A 19,674-nucleotide genomic window follows, 5' to 3' on the forward strand; every position below is an offset into this window, starting at 1 on the left:
TCTGGAGCTGAGAAAACCAGCAGGTGGAAAGCTGTCCCTTCTGCTCATATTTCATATTTCAAGATTCTCCAGATGTTTCCAGGTCTGGACTTGATCTCTTCTACTCTGAAGCCTTCAATTTATAATGGATTCAGTATGTGCTTTGGCATTGTCTTGCAGACAGATGCAAGACCTTCCTGGAAGAAGATGTCTGGATATGTTGCTGTAAAACCTATATTTACCATTTAGTATGTCTGTCTCCTTTCCAGATGTACCTATTGTAACTTCCATAGCAGGCATAAATGTATCTCCATACCATCATAGATGGAGAGTCTACTCTCCAAGAGCCTTTGAGACAGGACACTGTGGACACTTCTCTCTGCTCCGAATCTCTTTCATGTCTGAGTTTGGAGCAAAACCCAAGGAGTCCGTGATGCTCCAGTTTAGTGCAGTGTGCTGTGACTGCACACTTCCACTTCTCTGTATTCTGACAATGAAGAAGAAGGTCCAGGTTGTGAGTCCGGGCTTCTCTCTCCTGCAGACTGACAACCCTCAGTCTGGAGTCCACCTGAAAACATCCCCTCTCATTTTCTGCTGCTTGTCTCCTCCGTCCCTAAAGCTGAAGTCACAACTTTTGTAGAAGACAAGTTGAAAGATATGTCCTGTATGCTGTTTCCATCTTCAAAACTCATAAGATCATTAAAATCTGCTAACCTGCTAAAGAAAGGCATAAATAAAGTCAGATAAGACACAGATGTGGTCATTGAGTTTTATTCCTGTCAGAATAAGGATCAGGTACTCAGAAAGATGTCCCGAACTATAGCAATGTCCTTAAAAGCACTGTCCTTAAAAAAGAGGGATCATGACATCTCCTTAGGACAGGGGTCGGCAACCCAAAATGTTGAAAGAGCCATATTGGACCAAAAACACAAAAAACAAATATGTCTGGAACGGCAAAAAATGAAAAGTCTTGTATCAGCCTTAGAATGAAGACAACACATGCTGCATGTTTCTATATTAGCTATACTGGGGGAAGATTTTTTTTTTCATTATGCACTTCGAGAAAAAAGTCGAAATCTCGAGAAAAAAGTCGAAATGTCGAGAAAAAAGTTGAAATTTGGAGAAAAAAGTCAAAATGTCGAGATTAATGTTGAAGTACAATCTTGAGAAAAAAGTCGAAATGTTGAGAAAAAAGTCAACATTTCGAAAAAAAAGTTGAAATGTCGAGATTAATGTTGAAGTACAATCTCGAGAAAAAAGTCGAAATGTCGAGATTAAAAGGGAAAGGAAAAAGGAAGAAAAAAAAGAGAAAAAAGGAAAAAGGAAAAAAGAAAAAAAGGAGAAAAAAGGAAATATAAGAAAAAAAAAGAGAAAAAGGGGAAAAAAAGAGAAAAAAAAGAAGACAAAGACAGCAGGCCCCGCCTGCAAGATTTTTTTTTTTTTTGGCACCACTTGGTTCATATTAGGTATCAAGCATTGCAAAAGTTGCAAGTGAATCTCCAAATGTATTGTAGGTAAAATGGTTGGTCATCAACAGCCGTCTATCAACGTCATACGTCATCATTGATCAGTTGTCAACAGAGCACAGTAATCCTACAGCATAAACATGAGCGTGAGTTATGAACACAAAAGTGGAGCGATAAAATGCAAAGAAAAAGAAAAAAGGGAGCGAGAAAAAGCCAAATCACCTGACCGTTCTCAAAGACACATCCCAGGAAAGGGGCTGAGGTCATGTGAAACATATAGTTTGGTTTTTTGGGGCTCTAGTGGCCCTTTATTCAAGTTGCAGACAGGAAGGGGGTAGAGAGAGAGAGAATGGGGATGATGTGCAGCAAAGGTGTGCCGGCCGGGACTTGAATCTGCGACCTCTGCAGCAGGACTGTAGCCTCAGTATATGAGCCGCTTGCTTAACCCATTGCACCACCGAGCGGCCCGTAAAACATGTAGTTTATTGTCTGGGAGACGTTGTGGAAGTTACTCTATGCAACTGATGTTCCTCTAAGGTCTGGGGAAAAATGAGTATGTCATCCAAGTAATCAAAATAAATCTATTCAGAAAGTCACAGAGTACATCATTTACTGAGTATGCTTCCCCTTAGCAGTGATTTGGTGAGGATTTAGCTCCCTCTGTGGGAGCAATGGCAGACTGCAGATGTTGGGGCGACAGGCTGAGCTCCAACTCACAACAGTATGGGTTCTCCAATCGATGTGGGGATTGGGATCTTTAATTCAGGGGTCTCCAAGGACAACAGAAGTGGATAATGCAGGGAAAACAGTAAAACGAATCAACTGGCTATGGTTGCCAGAGAGGGACAGCTGCAGGGGTTCAACTTGATATTGAGACAGGGAACTGGCTCGGGCATTTTCAGGAGTTTTACGGCCAATTGGCTGACAAAATCTTGGTCTAGGAAATTTCCTTCAGCTCCAGAATTCAGGGCAGAGCCCGGGTGAGTGCAAGAACCAAGACAGAGTGGTGGGGAGAAGAGTCTTTGATAAGGGGGTGTTAAATAGGCGGTACCCCTATGAGTACTGGCGAGCACAGACTTTTACCTGGAGAAGGGCCAGGACGTTGGATGACAGGGATTTCTAGATCTTATCCCTCCAGCTTTCTGAGATCACCATCAATAGGAACGGCTACAAAGGAACAGAACAAGCCAGAGAGACCGTAGTGGGTTAACCCATCCTTTATGTCCTGGTTTAGTACTTTAATGAAAACATCCTTCCAGCCTGAATCAGCTGCCAAGATCCTGATTCCACAGAGTAATCTGCCGCACTCATCTGCCCTTGTTCTAAGGCAGCGGTCAGCAACCCAAAATGTTGAAAGAGCCGTGTTGGACCAAAAACACAAAAAACAAATATGTCTGGAGCCGCAAAAAATGAAAAGTCTTGTATCAGCCTTAGAATGAAGGCAACACATGCTGCATGTTTCTATATTAGTTATAACTGGGGGAAGATTTTTTTTTTCATTATGCACTTCGAGAAAAAAGTCGAACTGTCGAGAAAAAAATTGAAATTTGGAGAAAAAAGTCAAAATTTTGAGAAAAAAAGTCAAAATGTCGAGAAAAAAGTCGAAATGTTGAGAAAAAAGTTGAAATGTTGAGAAAAAAGTCGAAATGTCGAGATTAATGTTGAAGTACAATCTTGAGAAAAAAGTTGAAATGTCGAGAAAAAAGTGGAAATGTCGAGAAAAAAGTTGAAATTTCGAGAAAAAAGTCGAAATGTCGAGATTACGTAATGCTGAGGTACAATCTCGAGGAAAAAGTCAAAATTTCGAGAAAAAAGTTGAAATGTCGAGAAAAAAGTCAAAATGTCGAGATTAAACAGGAAAGGAAAAAGGAAGGAAAAAAAGAAAAAGGAAAAAAAGAAGAAAAGTTGAAAAAAAAGGAGAAAAAAAGAAAAAAATGATAAAAAAGGAAAAAATGAGGAAAAAAATAGAAAAAAAGAAGAAAAAAAAAGGCAAAAAAGAAAAAAAGGTCAAACATTTTTGAAAAAGCTCCAGGAGCCACTAGGGCGGCGCTAAAGAGCCGCATGTGGCTCTAGAGCCGCGGGTTGCCGACCCCTGTTCTAAGGTCACTGAATGTCTGAAAAATTCCCTTTGACTGGTCACGCTGCTCAAAGACCTCCTAAAAGGTCCTGCAAATGTATGAAAAGACAGATCCCCAGGCCTGTTTGCTTAAATAAGCCTCAGCCAAGCTGAAACCCTTTGATATTGTTGTCTCATCTGAGACATAAGTTAGCAGTTCTTAACAGAACACGAGAGAGCGTTGAGACAGGAGTTCACCACGGGTGGTTCCCAGTTCTCGTTGGACGGACTACCACAGACAGAACTGGAGACTCCAGTTGTGGAATGGGGACTGGGGGCGAGGACAAGGCCTGGGAGCAAGAATCAGAAGAAACAGAAGACAGACTAAAGTTTTAACCTCAGAACCTCAGAATCACTTTATTGGCCAAGTTTGAACATGCCCGACAAGGAATTTGACTCTGGTTATTTCGCTCACTGTACCCAGATTTAAAAAGTAGCAAACAATAAATAAATAAAGAGGAGTTCAGACAGACTGTGTCCTGGGTGTGAGGGGTCTGGTCCTGGTCCTGGTCCTGGTCCTGGTCCTGGTCCTGGTCCTGGTCCTGGTCCTGGTCCTGGTCCTGGTCCTGGTCCTGGTCCTGGTCCCGGTCCTGGTCCTGGTCCTGGTCCTGGTCCTTGGTGTGAGGGGTCTGGTCCTGGTCCTGGTCCCGGTCCTGGTCCTGGTCCTGGTCCCGGTCCTGGTCCCGGTCCTGGTCCTGGTCCTGGTCCTGGGTGTGAGGGGTCTGCAGAGATGCTACCTGCCCGTTTCTACACTCTGCTCTGACCCACCTGGAGCAACAGCAGAGCTACGTCCGGATGCTATTCGTGGACTACAGCTCTGCATTTAACACAATAATCCCAGACATTCTCATCACAAAACTGACCACCATCGGCCTTCCCCCTCTCACATGTGCCTGGATCAAAAACCTTCTCACCAACCGACCCCAGAATGTGAGACTCGGCCCCCACCTGTCCTCCACCCGCATGCTGAGCACCGGCTCTCCACAGGGCTGTGTGCTGAGCCCCCTCCTGTACAGCCTCTACACCACTGACTGCAGTCCAACCCACAACAACAGCCTCATAGTGAAGTTTGCTGACGACACTACGGTGGTCGGACTCATCTCAAAGGGGGACGAGGAGCCTACAGAGAGGAGGTCCTGAAGTTGACAACCTGATGCTCAGAAAACAACCTCACTCTGAACACCGGGAAAACCAAGGAGATCATCGTTAACTTCAGGAAACAGAACACCGACCCAGCCCCCCTCTACATCAACGGCCAGAGAGTGGAAAGGGTCCACTCCTTCCGGTTTCTTTGCCCTTTCATCTCCAACAGCATCTCCTGGTCTGAGAGCATCACTGCCATCACAAAAAAGGCTCAGCAGCGGCTGCACTTCCTGAGAGTCCTCAGGAGATACAAGCTGGACTCCAGCCTGCTGCTGACCTTCTACCGCTCATCCATCCAGAGCCTGCTGTACTGCATCACAGTCTGGTACGGCAGCTGCACCGCTGCGGACAGGGAAAGGCTGCAGAGGTGAAAGCAGCGCAGAAGATCATCGGCTCCCCCCCCTGACGGACATTTACACCTCCCGCTGCCTCAGCAGAGCCACTAACATCATTAAAGACAGCTCCCACCCCGGCTCTGACCTGTTTGACCTGCTGCCTTCAGGAAGACGCTACAGAGTCATCAGGTCCAAAACTAACAGACTAAAAAACAGCTTTTTCCCTAAAGCCATAACCGCCCTGAACAAAATGTGAATGTCTTCATGTGCAATTACTGTTTTTACCGTGCAATACTTTTTCCCGGCCTATCTGTGCAATATTCCACCACATGTGTAGTTATATGTTATTATCTGTAGATAGGATCTCAGGTCTTGAGTTCACTATTCAAAATGCACCTTAACCTTTTTATATTTTATATTATTTATATTTCTTATTGTTTGCACTGTCTTGCACTGGAGAGGTGATACTGCTTTTAATCTCACTGTACCCATGTATAATGACAATAAAAGTATTCTAGTATTCTAGAGTATTCTATTCTATTCCTTGTCCTGGACCGGTACAGGTCCTGGATCCCTGATGATCCCTGATCCCTGATCCCTGATCCCTGATCCAGGACCTGATCCCTGATCCCTGATCCCTGGTCTCAGCTACCTTGTGTTGCGGCTTGCTGCTGGTTTAGTGAGAGCTGGATCACTTGGTCATGCTTTCTGGTTTTGCTAGATCCATGGTGGCCAAAGATACAAATCCTTGCGTCTCTCAACAGTTGATTAGAATCACATTTGAAACTATCCCCTTTTTTGTTTCTGATTTTAAAAGATCCTGTTTAAAGTTATTTCTGACCGTTCAGCAGATCTGCGTAGATACAAGCTAGATATTTGGGTTGTGGAAAAGGTGAAACATTCCCTCCAGTTGTTATTATCCCACACATTCCTTCATGAAGAAATAGTCCATCCACCATCATTTGTCACATTTTGAATATCTGTAAAGAATAAAAGCACAAAGCTCTTAGAATGAGATGATTTCAACGTCGGATATACTCATTAAATATTACACTGAGTCGTTAATCATTTCCTGTACATGACCCAGTTTCTACCAGGTTTTAGCATCAGTCTGATGTCCTGACGTGTGTCTCTACAGGACTCTGGTCTCCAGAGGCGTTTATAGTCCACCATGACTGCAGGGTGTCAATGTCCCAGGCTTTCATCCTCCACCACCACAGTCGTGCTTCCATGTTGTTTATAGATGAGAGGTTTTCTCATGCAAACCCCTCCCAACAATCCGGTCCAGTCTTCTTATAATTGACATCTTTAACGTCTAACGTGCTCAGTGAAGCCTGCAGGCTACGAGAGGAAGCTCCTGTGTTTCTGATCTTGAGGTTAATTTGCGGATGTCCACTCCCGGGAAGACCTAGAACTGTCTTGTAAATCATTTTCCACCGTCCAGACGGCTTGGAAATGGTTTTAGAACTCTGCAGAAATAGCTGCTTCTCTATGACCACTGCTGATATCTTTCCTCATTGCCTACTTTCCCTCTCAATCTGCGTATAAGCAGACTGGATTTGTTTCATTTGCACTTTTTCTGTATTCTTTGTATGTATGTATATCAGTACTCGAGTTGTAAAAAAAATCAGGGGGGATGGTGGATTTTATCATATGGGGACAGATAATTTGTGCTGATTACAAATAATATAATATATTACAAATAATAGCAGTGACCAAAACACCTGCAGAAATACTGCAGGAATGACATAGCAGCAGTTAAATGCAGCCTTCTGTAAGCTTTAAATATCCACTGGGCTTACATCAAATACATCAAAACACAACAATAAAAAACACTTTTCTGAACTTATCAATATGACTCTGTCCTTCACAGGATAAGTAACATGGATCACTGCAAAAACTCACAATCTTAACAAGAAGATTTGTCTTATTTCTAGTTAAAATGTCTCATTTTAGTAAAAAAATCTCATTACACTTAAAACAAGACTCATCACTGGAAAAAACAACAATTTCCACCTGTTTCAAGTAGATTTTCACTTGAAATAAGTAGAAAAATCTGCCAGTGGAACAAATTTTTTTTGCTTGTAATGAGAAGATAAATCTTCCCCTCATCCCCCCTCAACTCCAGTACTGGTTCCACTCACGCCCGCATCCGCAGTGTTTATATCCACTCCCGCCCCCTCCCGCAAAACTTTGAGAATTCATGCCGCACAATAGCAGAGATGCATTGATTTAGTGTCTTCTCCCGTCCCGCAAGAGAAATGTCTCAGACAAATCTATCTGATTTAATGTTCAAATGATCATTGTGGAGTTTGATGGATAATTGACAGTTCATAGGCACCTGACTGAAAATTTGATGCAAATCCATCATTGTCATCATCACACAAGCTATTTCACCTTTCGTACACACATCAATTATGTGATTGAGGTTATAGCAACGAGAGTAGCTGTGAGTGGCTCAAATAACACTAATAAATAATATAAAATAAACAAAGTTAACAAATGAAACAAATTCATTTAACAAATGAATCACTTGGCCATTACATTGCTGTGGAGGAAGAGAATGTTGCTGCTGACTAAGGTTCCAATCCAGTCTTATTTCTAGTTAAAATGTCAAATTTTAGTAAAAAAAATCTCATTACACTTAAAACAAGACTCATCACTGTAAAAAACAACAATTTTCACCTGTTTCAAGTATTTTCACTTAAAATAAGTAGAAAAATCTGCCAGTGGAACAAGATTGTTTTGCTTGTAATAAGAAGATAAATCTTGTCCTACTGGCAGATTTCCCTTTTTTCTGGTAATGACTCTAAATGTTGAAATAGCAGTAAAACCACATTTATTGATGAAATGACATAAGGGATGAAAAGGGGGGATGGCAGTTTTACAGGGGGGATGATTTGGACCATTTTTATTTCAGGGGGGATTCCATCCCCCCTCATCCCCCCTCAACTCCAGTACTCATACTATATACATATACATATATATATATATATATATATATATATATATATATATATATATATATATATATATATATATATATATATATATATATACACATACATGGAGTTGCCACCAGGAGGCGCCTCAACCCTGCACCAAGCATTCCCAGCGAGGAGGCTGCACTGCAGAGGTGTGATCTTTCATTGGTTCTTCACTGGTGTTATGAAACGACTGAAGGACAGAGGATAGTTGTAAACGGTTACTGGTCTTTTTGACTGACTAACGGATCAACGAGCAAACCTCTGACAGGCACAGTATTTCTGGCCTGAAGACATATTCAAAGGTTATTTTATGTTATCCATGTGGCTGATATCTTTTGTTGTGAGGGTTACGTCCCTCTGCACCCCACACCGCCATCGCTGTGACGATGCAAAGTCTTTGGGTTCATTGTGTAAATTGCCTTGAAGGCATAGTAAGCACTTACAGTTTGTGAACACAGCATTTCAAACATGGCCCCACCTCTTTCTGTGGTCCAGGGGGTGGTGGTGGTGGTGGTGGTGCAATGAAGCAGTTAATCACAGCACAAAGCAATAAATCTGAGAATTAAATGTAATTCACAAGCTGGACCGAGTCAAGTCAAGTCAATGATGAGTCAGGGTGCAGGATCTCCGTCAACAACGTCCCTGTGCCAGGTCTTGCTGAGGAGAACAACCTCGTCCCAAATATAAATAACCCTATTCATTACGGGAGTGCATCCTCACAATCTGCCTCATCATCTAGTACTGTAATACCACCAGCAGCAGTCTCATCTAGTACTGTAATACCACCAGCAGTCTCATCTAGTACTGTAATACCACCAGCAGTCTCATCTAGTACTGTAACACAACCACCAGAATAATCTAGTACTGTAACACAACCACCAGAATAATCATCTAGTACTGTAACACAACCACCAGAATAATCTAGTACTGTAACACAACCACCAGAATAATCATCTAGTACTGTAACACAACCACCAGAATAATCATCTAGTACTGTAATACCACCAGCAGTCTCATCTAGTACTGTAACACAATCACCAGAATAATCATCTAGTACTGTAACACAACCACCAGAATAATCATCTAGTACCGTAACACAACCACCAGAATAATCATCTAGTACCGTAACACAACCACCAGAATAATCATCTAGTACTGTAACACAACCACCAGAATAATCATCTAAATCAAATTGAAACTTTATTTATATCGCACTTTTCATACATGAGTAACACAAGGTGCTTTACATAATAAAATCAACATTTAACATAGAAAAACTCACACACTCATGGTTAAAAACACACATCTGGTTATTTTCACAAACATTCTCACTTTAATACCCACACAGCACCGCCTCAGCTGCTCAACGTGCATTTAGATACTGGATCTCATCAGCAACAGACCCCAGGAAGTCAGTATCATCTCCTCCATCGTCGTCCCGAACACATGAACACCCCAGGGTTGTGTCCTCGGCCCCCTCATCTCCCCCATCGTCGTCCCGAACACAGGAACACCCCAGGGTTGTGTCCTCGGCCCCCTCATCTCCCCCATCGTCGTCCCGAACACAGGAACACCCCAGGGTTGTGTCCTCGGCCCCCTCATCTCCTCCATCGTCGTCCCGAATACAGGAACGCCCCAGGGTTGTGTCCTCGGCCCCATCATCTCCTCCATCGTCGTCCTGAACACAGGAACGCCCCAGGGTTGTGTCCTCGGCCCCATCATCTCCTCCATCGTCGTCCTGAACACAGGAACACCCCAGCGTTGTGTCCTCGGCCCCCTCATCTCCTCCACCGTCGTCCCGAACACAGGAACACCCCAGGGTTGTGTCCTCGGCCCCCTCATCTCCCCCATCGTCGTCCCGAACACAGGAACACCCCAGGGTTGTGTCCTCGGCCCCCTCATCTCGTCCATCGTCGTCCTGAACACAGGAACACCCCAGGGTTGTGTCCTCGGCCCCCTCATTTCCCCCATCATCGTCCTGAACACAGGAACACCCCAGGGTTGTGTCCTCGGCCCCCTCATCTCCTCCACTGTCGTCCCGAACACAGGAACACCCCAGGATTGTGTCCTCGGTCCCCTGCTCTCCTCCATCGTCGTCCCGAACACAGGAACACCCCAGGATTGTGTCCTCGGTCCCCTGCTCTCCTCCATCGTCGTCCTGAACACAGGAACACCCCAGGGTTGTGTCCTCGGCCCCCTCATCTCCTCCATCGTCGTCCTGAACACAGGAACACCCCAGGGTTGTGTCCTCGGCCCCCTCATCGCCTCCATCGTCGTCCCGAACACAGGAACACCCCAGGGTTGTGTCCTCGGCCCCCTCATCTCCCCCATCGTCGTCCCGAACACAGGAACACCCCAGGGTTGTGTCCTCGGCCCCCTCATCTCCTCCATCGTCGTCCCGAATACAGGAACGCCCCAGGGTTGTGTCCTCGGCCCCATCATCTCCTCCATCGTCGTCCTGAACACAGGAACGCCCCAGGGTTGTGTCCTCGGCCCCATCATCTCCTCCATCGTCGTCCTGAACACAGGAACACCCCAGCGTTGTGTCCTCGGCCCCCTCATCTCCTCCACCGTCGTCCCGAACACAGGAACACCCCAGGGTTGTGTCCTCGGCCCCCTCATCTCCCCCATCGTCGTCCCGAACACAGGAACACCCCAGGGTTGTGTCCTCGGCCCCCTCATCTCGTCCATCGTCGTCCTGAACACAGGAACACCCCAGGGTTGTGTCCTCGGCCCCCTCATTTCCCCCATCATCGTCCTGAACACAGGAACACCCCAGGGTTGTGTCCTCGGCCCCCTCATCTCCTCCACTGTCGTCCCGAACACAGGAACACCCCAGGATTGTGTCCTCGGTCCCCTGCTCTCCTCCATCGTCGTCCCGAACACAGGAACACCCCAGGATTGTGTCCTCGGTCCCCTGCTCTCCTCCATCGTCGTCCTGAACACAGGAACACCCCAGGGTTGTGTCCTCGGCCCCCTCATCTCCTCCATCGTCGTCCTGAACACAGGAACACCCCAGGGTTGTGTCCTCGGCCCCCTCATCGCCTCCATCGTCGTCCCGAACACAGGAACACCCCAGGGTTGTGTCCTCGGCCCCCTCATCTCCTTCCTCCTCGAACATGACTTTGTCTCCATTCACACCAGCAACACCATCATCACATTTGCTGATGACACCCTCATATAAGGCCTGATAAAGTCCAATGGTCAGTCAGCCTACAGGGAGCAGGTCCAGCATCTGAAGCTATGGACCTGGACCTGAATACAGCCAAGACCAAGGAAATGATCATGGATCTCAGGAGAACCACATGGTCTAAGCACTCTGATATCCAAATCCAAGGAGAGGAAACTGAGAGGAGGTGGAGAGGGTGGAGAACTTCAAGTTCTTCAGGAACCAAATCTCAGCTGACTTCACCGTGTCCACGAACATCCCTCACCAGGTAGAAAGCTGAATCAGGTTGTTAAACCCCCCCCCCCCCCCCCCCCCCCCCCCTTCCCTGAATGGATAACGTAAAACTTAATAATCTGAGCTTCAGATCTTTTTTAGATTCCTTTTCACAGCACCTCTGATCTTTTTTCTGTATTCTTAATTTGTCAAGCTTCACATATGAATGTTTATACTGTGAGCGTGAATGGCAGATAAAGTCCTTTATCAGTGGGGGTACATTTGTCTCTACGTCAGGAACACCAGTTTACACATTGTACACTGGTTCGATTGGTTCAATCAAACCACATTTTATCATGCTTCCATCATGCATGTGCTCCTTCAGACCAGACCAGACTTTTTAAAAACGGTGAGCCCCACACAACTCCCTCTCCTTTTTAGCCATGTCCTCTTGGTCCACTCGTGTCCCTTTTGGGCTCCTCTTGAAGTTTGACTTAGGAGACATTTCCTAAACTTCCTTGTTGGTGCAGGCAGTGCACTCCACCCTACACCCACCTGCCAGTTTATTAGTGGGCCTAGTAAGGAGGTGAGTGTACATGCTTTATCCCATCTTCGTGCTCATTTGTGTGTTTGAGGACCAAGCACTGCCATCTCTGAATTCAATGCACAGCTCTCACACTTGCTGCTGTTCAAACGACTCCATCCATCTGTAGCTCCACCTCTGATGACCAAGACAGGAGGTTGAGCTTCTACTGAAACCCCTCTCTCCACAGGTAGCTCCGCCTCTCATCAATATGTTACCAACTGAATATCATTTTTCTTATAATAACTGATTGGCAAAGTCATCAGATCAGAGAAACGTCTGCATTTTTAATGAACAAATGTGCAAAATATGTCTTATTTTTTTGCCAATTCTTGCCATTGACCCGGCCTTTGTACGTTTTGACCCTATAGAAACATAATTCTCGTCAGTTGTGTGAAATAAGACCTGGAAACAGGTATTGTGGCATAGAATTGTGAAATTGGTTTAATTCACTGTACAAATTGTTACAGATTATTTTTGTAATACTGTATTTGACCCGGTCTTTGTACATTTTGACCGTATAGAAACGTAATTCTTGCCATTGTAAGAATGAGATGTACCTGCTGTACTCTACTGCCCTTTCTTTTCAACAACCTGTGCTTTTTATTATTTTACCTCTTTTCTTATCATTTAATTTCATTTTATTTGTTATTAACTGTTTAATTGTGTCTTGCAGCTTTTAATATTGATGTAAAGCACTTTGAATGACCTTGTGTTGAATTGTGCTGTACAAATAAATCGCCTTGCCTTGTCTTGCCTTATTTCCATGTTGATACTTGTACATTTACGTTGGGTAGACATAACTTTATAAAATAAGATACAACAGTCTTAAAGAAATATACATATATTGTGGTGAGGCACCACTTCCTGGGTGCAGTGATCACCTGCAGCAGCGCTGTTGCCAGGTAACACACAAGTTTGATATATAATGGATCATAATCAGAGAGAAGCTGAAGGTGTTTGCTGCACTCACGTTCCATCAGTGATCCCACAAACCTGGAGAAACAGGCCGAGCAGAAACTCTCTCCGAGTCACCACCACGGAGGGATTTTCAGCTGTACCGCATCCTGCACTCTGGTCTGAAGATGTTCAATGAAATATTAAAATAAAAACAGACCTGGTGGGTAGCTGTCCGCCGAGTAAATTATTTTAACTTTAACTTGGTACTTCACCAAGGTATAGCGCCCTTATGCATCTGTTTGTAAGATTATTACTTCTATTTCTAAGTAGTTGAGCCTACAAAAGGTGAATGTACAGGACTGTCTCAGAAAATTAGAATACTGTGATAAAGTTCTTTATTTTCTGTAATGCAATTAAATAAACAAAAATGTCATACATTCTGGATTCATTACAAATCAACTGAAATATTGCAAGCCTTTTATTATTTTAATATTGCTGATTATCGCTTACAGTTTAAGATTAAGATTCCCAGAATATTCTAATCTTTTGAGATAGGATATTTGAGTTTTCTTAAGCTGTAAGCCATGATCAGCAATATTAAAATAATAAAAGGCTTGCAATATTTCAGTTGATTTGCAATGAATCCAGAATGTATGACATTTTTGCATTACAGAAAATAAAGGACTTTATCACAATATTCTAATTTTCTGAGACAGTCCTGTATAAGTCACTTATGTGAATAAGAACATTTTAGAGTTAGTACCTATGTTTGAATACACAGATAAAAACGTCCATTATTGTTGTACCCACCTGATGATAATGAAAACGCTTGTTACTGATATTAAAACCCACCATATAATAAACAGAATATCCATTTTTAATGTTTAGACACAACCAATAATGACTAGAACATTCTTTACTGACATTTAAACTCACTAGATAATAACTAGAAGAAGAGGGGGTTTGGTTTCTGTGAGGTCCTGTCCACTGGCAGACCAGTACGGGTCTGGTTTTAGAACAGGTTAATCTATTGGATCGCTGTGTTAGCTGGTCTCATCATGCCTCGTGCCAGTATGGGCCCGTATGGCACTAAGTTATGTTAAAAATGGCACAAATGAGCTAATCATCAGAAGGTTTTCCATGCTGTCTGCAGGGCTCTCATGCAAATGAGTTTGACTTGGAGCTGCAAGTAAGATTTGAAAGCCGTGTTTGTGATTCAGTCACCAGTCAGATTCTGGACCTTCCTGGTCTGGTTATGAGCTCCATCAGCAGATCTCCTCCTGGCTGTAACAGGAGCAGTCAGTGTTCAGCTGGAAGCCATTCCTCACCTCATATCTTCTTATCTTCTTTCCAACCCTACAATCTTTTCTTTTTCACTTGATAAACTCGAGTGATCTTTTGGGCCACTTTAAGGAAGAGGAGAGAGAGGGAATAAAGTGGTCAATGGGCAGGCACATGAAAGCCCAAGGCAGAGAAAGAGCTGAAAAAAGAACAAGTGGAGGAAGGAGGGAAGAAAGGGGAGGGGGGGACTGCAGTACTTTGGAGCCTGCAGTTCTGTGGTTTGACCTTTAGATGTCGCTATGCTCCAGTTTGCAGAGAACAGCTCGAGAATCGGGTGCAGGATCTGCACCGAGCAGAGATGAGGGACATACTCCTCCTGCAACACTGCAGGTTCACGTTCTTGTTCCTTCGGACTCTGCACGTATCGAAGGAAACATTCATTTGTTAAAAAGAGAGAAATCTGAAGCTTATAAGTCTGTGAGTAAGGATCTGAGCTGCACCAAAGCTTCAGGTGGCAAGACTTAAAATATAAAAGCACTGGAGGAGACGGAGGATCTCCACACACACCCTAAAAGCTTGGCGTTTTGCACCGAAATATGTTCAGAATTCACAAACAGAATTAATATCCCATGAAAGGTAGTTTCTGTCTTCTCAGGTGTTCAAGGTGAAATGATCGGAAACATGAGAAACACACACACACACACACACACACACACACACACACACACACACACACACACACACACACACACACACACACACACACACACACTGATACATATGTGAGAACAGTTTGTGGCCGACACACCTAGTGGCCAGGCCAAGTGTTTGGTCGTGGACTGGAACAGGAAGACCTCCAGCAGGGCCAGATCCTGGTCCTGGGTACACGACAGCGACGCCAGCAAACACAAACAAGTCCTGGCTCCTCCCTCCTCCTTCCTCCCTCCTCCTTCTCGCCTCCTAACACCTTATAACGTCTAACTGGTCCCTCATAATCTGTAATTCCTCTGTACTAACTCCTCTCCCCTGCGTCCTCCCTCCCTCCCTCCCTCCCTCCCTGCCTCATACTTAGTACATACGCAGAGCTGCAACTCCTATCAACAAAGGACATCCAGAATCCCTGCAGTGGAGCAGCAGCGCTGGGGAATGACTGATTTACAGTGAAAGAGTGTTGATTCACGGCGTTATTAGTATTTTAAGTATCATTATTGTAATAATAATTATGATTATTACTGATCTGCAGCCATCTGGGTTGTTTTGAATGGTATGGCATAAAAGCCCGCCTCTGCTCTGCTGTGATTGGTTTAGTACATCCTGTACTGGTGAAGATGGCTGTGAATGGAGGAGTCCCAGATCCAGAGAGGGAAAGGATATGGCCGGGCAGTGTAGTGTGAACATTGGCATGGTTGCGCAGGTCCTCCTCTTGCCCGTGGGAGCTGGATGACAGTTTCACATGAGCGCGGCCGTGTGCTTGTGTGGGCTACGTCTGCTGGAGTGGAAGCTCTGCGGGGTTATTATGTACATCGATGTGCTGCAGTGCTTTCACCAGGGAGATCACTCTGAATTCTAATAAAAGAGCCGAAGAGAAAGAACATAAAACCCGGAGAAAGCTTTGTGGTTAATGAACTGGTGTGATTGAAGCCCTGTCCTCCCTGCCAGGCGTCGTCCTGACGGACAGGTGAGGCAGGGGGATGCGGCAGGTTCGGTCGCTACTTCTGACCGAGGCTGCAGCGCTGGCGCTGGAGCTCCGATGGTGTTGGAACGGATTCAGAGTGCTGCAGGCTGCTCTCAACGGGCCGACACAGCACATTAGCTCTGCAGCACCGAGGGGGAGGGAGAAGGAGGGAGGGCCAGCACTGAGGAGGATGGGAGGGGTGGGGGGGCGGTGGGGTGGGGTGGGGGACCAGAGAACATCCTGAGTGAGGGAAAGAGGGAGAAAACAGGAGAACACTAATGATGTGAGGGTCTGCAGTATTTCTGCTTTCCTGTAGAATCAGCAAATACTCACTCAGCCCCCTCCATGCTGAAAATACTCCATCAGACCCCCCCCTTCATCCACTCAGAGATGGAGAGACTACGTTGCACACAGAGAGAGAGAGAGAGAAGGGGGGGCACCATCCTTTCTGCTTCAATTAATCCGAGTGTTTTAGCAGATTGAAAGAGTTGAGGAACAGACCAGAGCAATGCAGAGAAGACAGAGGAAGAGGAGGCAGAGGAGAGGAAGAGGAATAAAAGGAGTGTTTCAGCAGAAAGGCTCAAATGATCCTCATTACGCTGTAGTGACATTTCTAAAGTGTGTGTTTACTGAAACATTTTTCACCTTCCCCACCAAAAAATCCCTGCTAACTGACGAGCACGTAAGCAGCCACGTCACTGAAGCAGGTTCACCCTCCTGCAGCCACCAAGTTGTACACGTTATAGGACGAACGACTCAGTGAATCCAGCCTCACATCAGCAGCAGCTCAGGACATGTCACCTTGCTTCATCCAACAGCTTGCACACCCCCTTCAGCGATTGTAGCTCTTGGTAGATATTTCCTGCGTGACTTCATCACAGTGTCATGGTTGTGGGAGAATTCTGGTCCATTGTTCTTTCAGCTCTCTGCAGGTTCCACCACAGCTTTGCTATCAGGTTCAGGTCTGGACTTTGACCAGGTCTTACCAGAACCTTGATTCTTTCTGATGTAGCTCTGTTGCATTGTTTGGGATCATTATCCATTGTTGTGCACCATATGTCCTGCATACTTGACCAGTGGTAATGGTTTGTACCTGTGTGTAGTATGTCACCATGGATGTGATTATAGTACACTACAATGAGAAGCCAGTCATGACTTCTTTGACCACTCCGATTGGCTTATGTGTAGTGATGCATTGCATTATGGGATACAGACTGATCAGTCAAAGCCACAATTTATACTACTAGGACATAATGATTTTATTAAAAATGTAGAACATAGAATGCACCAAATGTACAGTTTGCAGTATGCAAGAGTAGCCCAGATGATTGGCTCCTCTCAGGATAATCTCCAGTGTGAAACTGACTATTTTGGCTCATGTACTGTATCCCGTAATGCAATGTGCTGCTACAATCAAAACCAAACACATTGGTTATGTGAACAGCTATAGATTGTGCCAAAGCGACCTGTTACTACGGTGGCAAACTACATAATAACAATGACTGTTAGACTGGTACATTACACATGATGGTGAAAGTGGTTATCGTAAAACAATGGCTGGTGAATCACAGCAGGAAAAAATTGTTCATTTCTTATTCCATTCATGATGGTGGACTGTTTATGATTCACCGCTGTAGAATCGCACCACACATAACCACTACCACTAACCACAACCCACTGCCCACAGCCCAATACCAATACCAATACCACTAACCACTACCACTAACTACTAACACCAAACATAACCACTACCACTAACCACTACCCACTACCAATACCACTAACACCAAGCAGTAACCCCTAACTGAAACTAGTAACTACTAACACCACACATAACCACTACCACTAACCACAACCCACTACCCACTGCCCACAGCCCAATACCACTAACCACTACCACTAACTACTAACACCAAACATAACCACTACCACTAACCACTACCCACTACCAATACCACTAACACCAACCAGTAACCAGTAACACCAAAATGTAACCAGTAACCACTAACACTAACCACTACCACCAACCCCACCAAATGTTTGGCTTAAGGTTTTTCTCCCACTAGGGGAGTTTTTACCTGCCATTGTTTATGTAATAACTGCTCGGGGTCATGTTCTGGGTATGGGTCTCTGGAAAGCGTCTAGAGACAACTCTGTTGTATTAGACGCTATATAAATAAAATTGAATTGAATTGAATTGAACCAGTTAACACTTACACCAACCAGTAACCAGTAACCACTAACACTAAACACTACCACCAACCAGTTACCACTAACACTACCACTAACACCAACCACTACCACCAACCAGTAACCACTAACACTACCACTAATACCAACCAGTAACCACTAACAACAACTAGTAACCATTACCACTAACACCACACATAACCACTACCACCAACCACTACGACCAACAACTACCACTAACCACTACCACTAACCACTAATAAAAAACAGCAACCAGTAACCACCAGTAACCAGTAACCAGTAACCACCATGGTGAAGTGATGAGGATGAGGAGCACCTTCAGCCACAGACTTGTCGCCCCCCGCCAGAGCACCAAGCGTTTTGGGCAGTCATTTGTGGCTGTGGCCATTAGGCTCCACAACCAGGCGTTGCCAACGGACCACCGCAGACAGGGGCAGGGGATATGAGGACTTGTGTTTTTGCACACTTGCACTTTTTGCACACTACTTGCTCTTGCACATGTACTGGACTTTTATTCTCTTAAACTGTTTTTATTACCAACTAATCTACTCTGTTTTTTAACTTAACTCTTTTTAACTTATTTTAACTCTTCTTAAACTGTTCTGTTGCTGGCTGACAAACCGAATCTCCCTACGGGGACAATAAAGGTTTTCATTCATTCATTCATAACACCAATTACTACCACTAATACCAACCACTAACAGTAACAGTAACCACTAACACCAAACACTACCACTAACCACTAACACCAACCACTACCACTAACAACTCCCAATAAACACTAACACCAAAATACTACCACTAACCACTAACACCAACCACTACCACTAACAACTCCCAATAAACACTAACACCAAAATACTACCACTACCACTAACACCAACCACTACCATCAACCACTACCACTAACACCAACCACTACCAGTAACCACTACCACTAACACCAACCACTACCATCAACCACTACCACTAACACCAACCACTAGCACCAACCACTAACCAATAACACCAACCACTACCATCAACCACTACCACTAACACCAACCACTACCATCAACCACTACCACTAACACCAACCACTAGCACCAACCACTACCACTAACACCAACCACTACCATCAACCACTACCGCTAACACCAACCACTAGCACCAACCACTACCACTAACACCAACCACTACCATCAACCACTACCACTAACACCAACCACTACCAGTAACCACTACCACTAACCACTAACACCAACCACTACCATCAACCACTAACACCAACCACTACCATCAACCACTACCACTAACACCAACCACTACCAGTAACCACTACCACTAACCACTAACACCAACCACTACCATCAACCACTAACACCAACCACTACCATCAACCACTACCACTAACACCAACCACTACCAGTAACCACTACCACTAACCACTAACACCAACCACTACCATCAACCACTACCACTAACACCAACCACTACCAGTAACCACTACCACTAACCACTAACGCCAACCACTACCATCAACCACTACCACTAACACCAACCACTACCAGTAACCACTACCACCAACCACTAACACCAACCACTACCATGAACACCAACCACTACCACTAACACCA

This window comes from Cololabis saira, chromosome 21 (genome assembly GCF_033807715.1).
Source record: "Cololabis saira isolate AMF1-May2022 chromosome 21, fColSai1.1, whole genome shotgun sequence".
Classification (NCBI taxonomy): Eukaryota; Metazoa; Chordata; class Actinopteri; order Beloniformes; family Belonidae; genus Cololabis; species Cololabis saira.